Source organism: Lactuca saligna, chromosome 3 (genome assembly GCF_052625555.1).
Source record: "Lactuca saligna cultivar CGN05327 chromosome 3, ASM5262555v1, whole genome shotgun sequence".
NCBI classification, from domain to species: Eukaryota; Viridiplantae; Streptophyta; class Magnoliopsida; order Asterales; family Asteraceae; genus Lactuca; species Lactuca saligna.
In genome coordinates this window covers 133,031,404-133,038,957 of record NC_136419.1, presented here as the reverse complement: position 1 = coordinate 133,038,957, position 7,554 = coordinate 133,031,404, and positions in this window count along the sequence as shown.

Sequence of the window (7,554 nt, the reverse complement as noted above, 5' to 3'; positions counted from 1 at the left end):
GGGAGCCTTAAAGATCATGAAAGAGTTTCAAGATTTAATCAAGAGTAAAACCTGTAATTTATCACTAGCACACGACTTAAGGTTTGCAACCTATCGTGTTGACATAATTCTTATTTCTGTACCTACTTCAAATAAGTTGAATTTTCATGTGAGTTCTCAGAGTTCAACATTGGAAGCATTGGTGGGCCTTGTGCTACCAAGGTGACAAGAAACTAAGATTGAATAAGTTTAATCCATGTAAGGCTGAATTTGTCACTAACCTTATCTTGTGATTATGGTTTTGACAAATTCGCATGGGTAGGAACTTATACACTATAAAATCTAAGTGTCATAAGGTTTCTCTCCGATTCATGAAAATGATGGTGAGGAAACGCTTTCACTAAGTAGATTTTACGTAGATAGCAATTGTGTTATTTGCATTTTCAAAAGTCGTTAGTGGAGCGCGTGTGGTTAACCGGCATGCTAACATGGACTTGTGAGAAATGGCAAATGCCTAAGCAATTGAGACTATGATTACGGCATCCCTTTTCATAGTTCTGAAAATTGTTTAGACACACATGTGAGCTATCTAATAAAGGATGTATGAATCTAAATTTCAGAAGTCCAGCAGATTTCTGAAAATAGGTCAGAGCTAGTGGGAGCATAAGTGTTATGCTGATAATCATCATGTTAGTGGGAGCATGATTATTATTATTAGTATTGCAAGCTAACAATGTTAATTATAGAAAACAAAGTTTCAATCCGTGAAGTTGCAGGGGTTGAAAAGTTGTTTTGCTATAATTAAGGGAGAGGAAATTATACTTCATTTCAATTCTAAAGCTTAGATTGAGATTTTAATCATCTTTAGTCAAGAATATATATGAATTTTGTGTTGGAATGGTTCAACTTGAAGAAATTCTATATATATTGCGTTTTCAAATTCGATTATGATTACGGCATCCCTCTTCATAGTTAAATTTTGAAAAACATGGCAAATAAAAATATTGTAGCAAAAGAATGGTCTAGTATCATGTCTTTATGTGACACATCATGAATTGTGTCCCATATGCTTCGGATATAGGATCGATTTCATGTGCTATAATATTCATCATTTCTAAATTTTCCAAATGCTCAGGGCATTTAGAAGGGAAAAGTCTAGAACTGGATATGACTAAAGTGATTAAGCAATTGTCGAGGACAATCTGAGGTTCGCCAAAGATTGGTTGCTCAGGAAAAGTTGGAAGTATGATGTAAGTTTTCGGAAAGGACCATATTAACATTTTTTGAAAAGAGGTAACTCTTGTTCAGAAGTGATAGTCAAAATGGGACTATGAAAATGTCTCCGTAGGAGGAAGTTATTCAATCTATGTAAGATTAGAAAACCTTAATGCAAGAAGGATGTTCAAAGCAATGTACTTTGAATATGAGACTTTCGTTCCATAGAAGTTGACCTTCTTTGGAATACTCTGTAATGACTAGTGACAAGGTTTTGGTGACTTTGTGAATAATCATTACAAGAGGAACATTGCATAAAAGTTTAAATTCTAACAGTTTTTTTTGGTAAATGATAGGAATCGGGGATTCTCACATTTACAATAAGGATTTGGGATTGTGAAATGAGTATCATTGGAATCATGTTCAATTGATCTACATCACAATGTAAGGATCATAGACAAACATAGTGTGCATACTTGGGGTATGGCATAACTATTGTTTAGAAAAACAAAGTGTACATGCTAGGAGCATGGGACGACTGTTGTTTTTATTCAAGTCTTAAGTTGATTATTTGAAACATTGAATAATGTGTAATCAATATGGTGATAAATAAAAAGTGGTTTTATTTATATTCAAAAGGGTTCTGAGACCATATTAGATTCGATTATTATTGTGTTTCACTTTGCATGTTTTGACTTCCAAAATAGCTAGGTTATTCTTTTCGAATGACTAAGTTATTTAAACACTCCACAGTCGTTCATATGTTGGAAGTAGGTATGAATCAAGACTGTCATGAATCGGGTTTGTAGATGGCTAAATGGGTTTAGTCATAGCAATGGTTGCTACAACATTCATGAGTGCTCATAAGTTATGAGTATTGGAATAAACCCACGCTCACTTGTATCACTTCATGGAATTTATCTCGAGTGATCGTGAGACGGTAATATCATATAAATCTTCAAACCTAGAGATATGAGTTGTTACCGATGAGTTGGTTGTGCATTGATTGCACGTAAACGCATCAGTAACTTGATGTTATAAAATGTGCCTTTGTGTACAATTCAACAAGTAGTAGAACAAGTATACGAGTCGAAGTTTATCTGTTCCTTCTAGAAATAGAAGCGATATCTGGGCCCCTCGATGATTTTGTTGTGACCTATGTACCGGCCGGTCAGAACTGAATTGATGTGTTTGATTAAGTTCTTTGTCAAACAAATCGAAAATCGGGAAACAAACTGTTGGACAATAAGTACGACGTTGTTCCATGTATTTGTCCGGCTGATATCATGAGAACAGAGGATTATATGATCCCTTATCTAATGGACAAGTCATTGACAAGGTCAGAGTTCATCTACAAGGTCAGAGTTCGACAAAAGCTTTTGAGAGCTACGATTGCCAGTTGGTTCCTGAAGTCATACGCAATAAATAGTTTTAGACTTATCCAAGTGGGAGACTGTTGGATTAATGTCTAAGTCCATAACTATAATTGGTAAGACTTGACCCGACCCGGCATGGTCCATTTGGGTTGCATACCATCATGCACTTAGATAGACTATAATGAGAGAAATAAGACACTTATGGTTATTAATATATTATAAGTTCTAGTATATTAATAATAAGAATAATAAGATTATTTAATTAGTATTGATCAAGAATTAATCTATGATTAATTAAGTGATCAAAAGAAGACTAATTAAATATATGGGTTGATTGTGTAAATCATCCATACTTATATAGTGGGCTAATGCTCCATGGATAATCAAGTTGGGCTTAAACCCATAGGATGGTCCATGGATGCTCCATGGTGTATTTGAACCCATGGATCCAAGGAAATGGAAAGCCATGACAATTAAGGATTTACCCTAATTGTAACACTATATAAAGATCTTATTCTTGACAAAAATCGGCCACTAGTATGATTCTAGAAGAGGGCTAGCCGATTTCATGAAGTGTAGAACTCTCTCAAGTTATTCTAAGTGTTTTGATGATTGTGATTCCATTTGAGGCTTACACACTATTGGGGCTAGGCACTCAAGCTTCATGAAGACTTTCTACATCAAAGAGGTATGTATTCTATCTTGTTACACTCATTGTTTTGTATGCTAGATTAGGATAATACCTTGGATATTCTTATTTGCATGTATAATAGAGAAAACATAGATCCAAGGTATTTAGGGTTGCATGTACACTTAGGAGTGTTAGAATGCTCAAAACCCAACATATACAACCCTATAAACCTTGGATCTTTGTTTTACTAAGATATATGCAAATTTGATTTCCAAGGTTATTAACCTAACTAGCATGGCATGGGGAACTTTTAAACATAATAGCTAGTTGAAATACATACCTTATGTTGTTTGGATTCCTTGAAAACCTTGTGAGCCTAGCACTTCAAGTGTGATGCCTCAAATATCTCACACAACACCACAATACTTGGATAAACTTGAGAGAAGTACACTTACACTCCAAAATCGGTTTTCCCTCTTACTTGCTTGTAGTAGTCGATTTTGGCTAGCCATGTGGTGTTTATATAGTTGTGACACAAGTAGGGTTACACCATGTAAACCCTAATTGTCATGGCTTTCCAGATTCCATGATCCATGGGTTTGTAACCTCCATGGACTATCCATGGAGCACCTTATGGGTTTTAGCCCAATCCATACAAACCTTGGATCATTAGCCCAACTATACAATAATAGATGATTTACACAATCAACCCCATATATTTAATTAGTCTCATTTTTTATCACTTAATTAATTCCAAATTAATTCTTTGATCAATACTAATCAAATAATATTATTAATATATTAGAGCTTATAATATATTAATAAACCTTAAGTGTTCTTTCTCTCATTTAGTCTATCCAAGTGTTGCAATTCTATGCTACCCAAATGGACCATGCTAATCGGGTCAAGTACATTCCAAGAATAGTTATGAACTTAGACACCTAATCCAACAAGAATAGCAAAGAGCTTGGCCAAATCTACAATACGTTTCATATATGTTTCGCAGTTGTAGAAGTGTGTGGATGATGACTCAATGGTTGTATCGCTTGATGATATTCAGATCGATGAGAGCTTGAATTATATGGAAATCCCATTGCTATTCTGGAAAAAGAAACGAAATCCCTCTCGGAACAAGGAAGTGAAGTTAGTAAAGGTGCAATGGCAGCACCGAAGAGGCTCTGAATGGACATGGGAGCCGGAGGACGAGATGAGGAAGCATTATCTGGACCTTTTTGCATTAGCAGACTTCGAGGACGAAGGCTAGTTCAAGTGGGGCATATTTGTAACGCTTGGTATAGGTATTAATCATTTCTTAACATGTTTTTAAGGATTTGGGCTGGAACTCGACGAGTTGGGGAGCTCCAACTCATCGCGTAGGAATCTATTGAGCCACAGAGTTTAATGAACCAACTCGATGAGTTAGTGAGCCCCAACTCAACGAGTGGACGGCCAAAGATGAAATCCTAATTTTAGGGTCTTTCACCCTTAATAAAGGACTTAAACTCTCTTGGATGGCCTCCCTACCAGCCTCCCTGTCCATAGAAACCCGAGATTCGTTTTCCATCTTGCATCTTGAGTGTGATGAGCTTAAAAGAGTAGTTTTTGGTTATTCTTGAAAGGAGCTTGAATGTGAGAAGCATCTAGCTTGAAGTAAGGGCTCTAGATCCAGAAACTCTTCTTCAAAGGCAACATTTTTGAGGTATAAAGTCATCACCTTGTCATGTATTCTTCTAGATCTCCTTATTTAAAGTTTAAGCTTGATTTTAGGGGTTTTGGTTGAGTTGTCCAAAAGATGTGAGTTCTAAGGGTTTTCAAGCTAGATATGACCCCTTCATGACCTCTTGTAGCTTAAAGTTGCAAACTTTATTGGTCCCTGTGTCCTATTCATGCGATATATCCATTATGAAGTCATAAATGAGCCTTAGAGGGTATTTCTAGCATGCATGGACGTAAAGTTGGAATCTTGACGTCTTTTGCCTACCTTGGGACATCAGATCTGTGTTTTGAAACATTGGAGTGAGAGTTTAAGGGCATAATGAGTCAAGACCCTCTTAAAAGGACCTAGGGTTTGAGCTTAAAGCTTTATGGTTGGTCTTGGATGGTAAAGTTGGAAACTTTACCCTTCTAGACATCATTTTGAAAGGGGTATGAGGTTTGGAGTCTTTATATTTAAAGGAAACGACTTAATGCAATAAGAAGTGGGTTTTCTGGCCAACTCGACGAGTTCATGAGCGAACTCGATGAGTTGGTGGGACTTTTCACGATCCAGTCAGTTGACAAGGGAACTCGACGAGTTGATAGCCAAACTCGACGAGTTGAGTCAACTCGGAATGTTGACCTTGACTTTGACTTTGACTAATATTGACTTATAGGGTTTGAGGTGAGTTTTCTTACCACACTCATGGGTCGAATGCACCAAGGTCGGCCCATTAATTGATATGATATGTTTGTTTTGAATGGGAAATGATATGTTATTTGATTTATGCATGTGTTTATATGAAGACCTTGGGGATCCCACGGCACTTGTAAAGACCATGGGGGAGCCCATGGCATAAGGATATAAGACCATGGGGGTAGCCCATGACATTCCATTGAAGGTCATGGAGAGAGTCCATGGCAATTTGTATGTATATGTATGAGCATGACATTATGTGATTATATGTTTTGTGTGATTGAGAAACTCACTAAGCTTGTTCTTACAGTTTATTTGTATGTTTCAGGTACTTCTATTGATAAGGGCAATGACCCGGATTGATGATGAGGCATACATTCTCCGGTGTTTTCACATTTGGTCCTTTGTACTTTGAATTTTCAAAACAACATGGTTATGTATTGGGATTTTTATATTTACTATGGTTGATGTTATGAAAATAAAAGTTTAAATTTTTTATGAAAATTAGGTTGTTACAGTTGTCCTCTTTCGACGTCTACAAAGCGAGAGTTTAGTTATTTTGATTTTATCCTTAAAATAATTTTAACCCTATATGAATTATTTACCAAGGCTAGGATCCACGATCAAAACTATAAATCTGTTTTATTTAAAATCAAATATGAAATCATTTAGTTTATATTACATTAATATCTTTTACCTAATCTTTACATTATAAATAATAATTAATATAAATACAATATATAAATATAAATGTACAAATTAATAGAAAACATACATACATAAATACTAAATACTATGATCTAGTACAAAATAAAGAAAGATCCCCGCGTTATGGGGGTTTGAAAGCTTCCGTGTTTTATGGTTTTTTGTCCGCCGGTATACATATAATTTAGTTGATATGAAGATTTATATAGTGTTTTGGTGTGTGTTTGTCATTTCATTGTATCCAGTCAAGAAGGTTCGCCCGTGTACGTTAGTTTATTAACTATTTGAGTATCTTTACCTTCAGATAAGTAAAATAAATGCAAAGGAGCTCTTTATCAAAAAAAAAAAGTTGCATAAAAATGAGGTATAAACTATTACTTTTCGACACATATATCAAACAAACACTATAATCTCCAAAGTTAACAAAAATAAGTCACCCCCTTGAGCAACCAACTTTTCTTTGGTAATAGTACCCCTTTAAGATCATAACTTCATCTCTCTCTAATCACCATTTACAAAACTTTTCTAAACCGGTCAAGAATGGATAGTTTTCTTCATTTGTCAATGGCACCCCGATTAATGAAAATAGAGTAAGTAAAACAATCATAAACAGGGTATGTTAGCAAAAATAGAGTGTTAAAATAATTATGGAACTGAACTCCTTTCGAAGTTACCCATTTATAAAAATCCATGCTAATTCTAGATTATAGCATCTTACTCTCATTTCAATTTATTACTATCTTATTTGTTATGTAGTGTTATGCTATTTTTTCTAAAAATTTCTTATTAAATCATTGTACTTTCAGTTTACAATAGTTAAATATGAATGCAAACAGAAAATTTAAATTAAATTAAACAAAGATAACAAATAAAAATGAAAGGTAGATGTTATTATTGTTAAAAAAATAATGAACAGTTTGATTGTTCTTACCAAAAGGATACATTTGGTCTGTTTGGTGAAAATGACCGTTTTAGTAATTTTGCCATATGAAGCAAGTAAAAAAAATAAAATTAATATTTTTATTACGTGAACCATGACATAACAAGTAAAAAAGAAAGCATTTTAATAAAAAAAAAAATTCAAAAGTCAATAAGAATTCGGTCTATTACATAGAAATACCTTACTAAGTGAATGTATTAGATCATATAGATTGATACCATCTTAGTTGGTGTATTTGACAATTGTGGACTATTCCTATTCTTTTTCTTCTAAGTTTATCTTATAAAATCATGACTCTTGTAAAATTTTGACATGA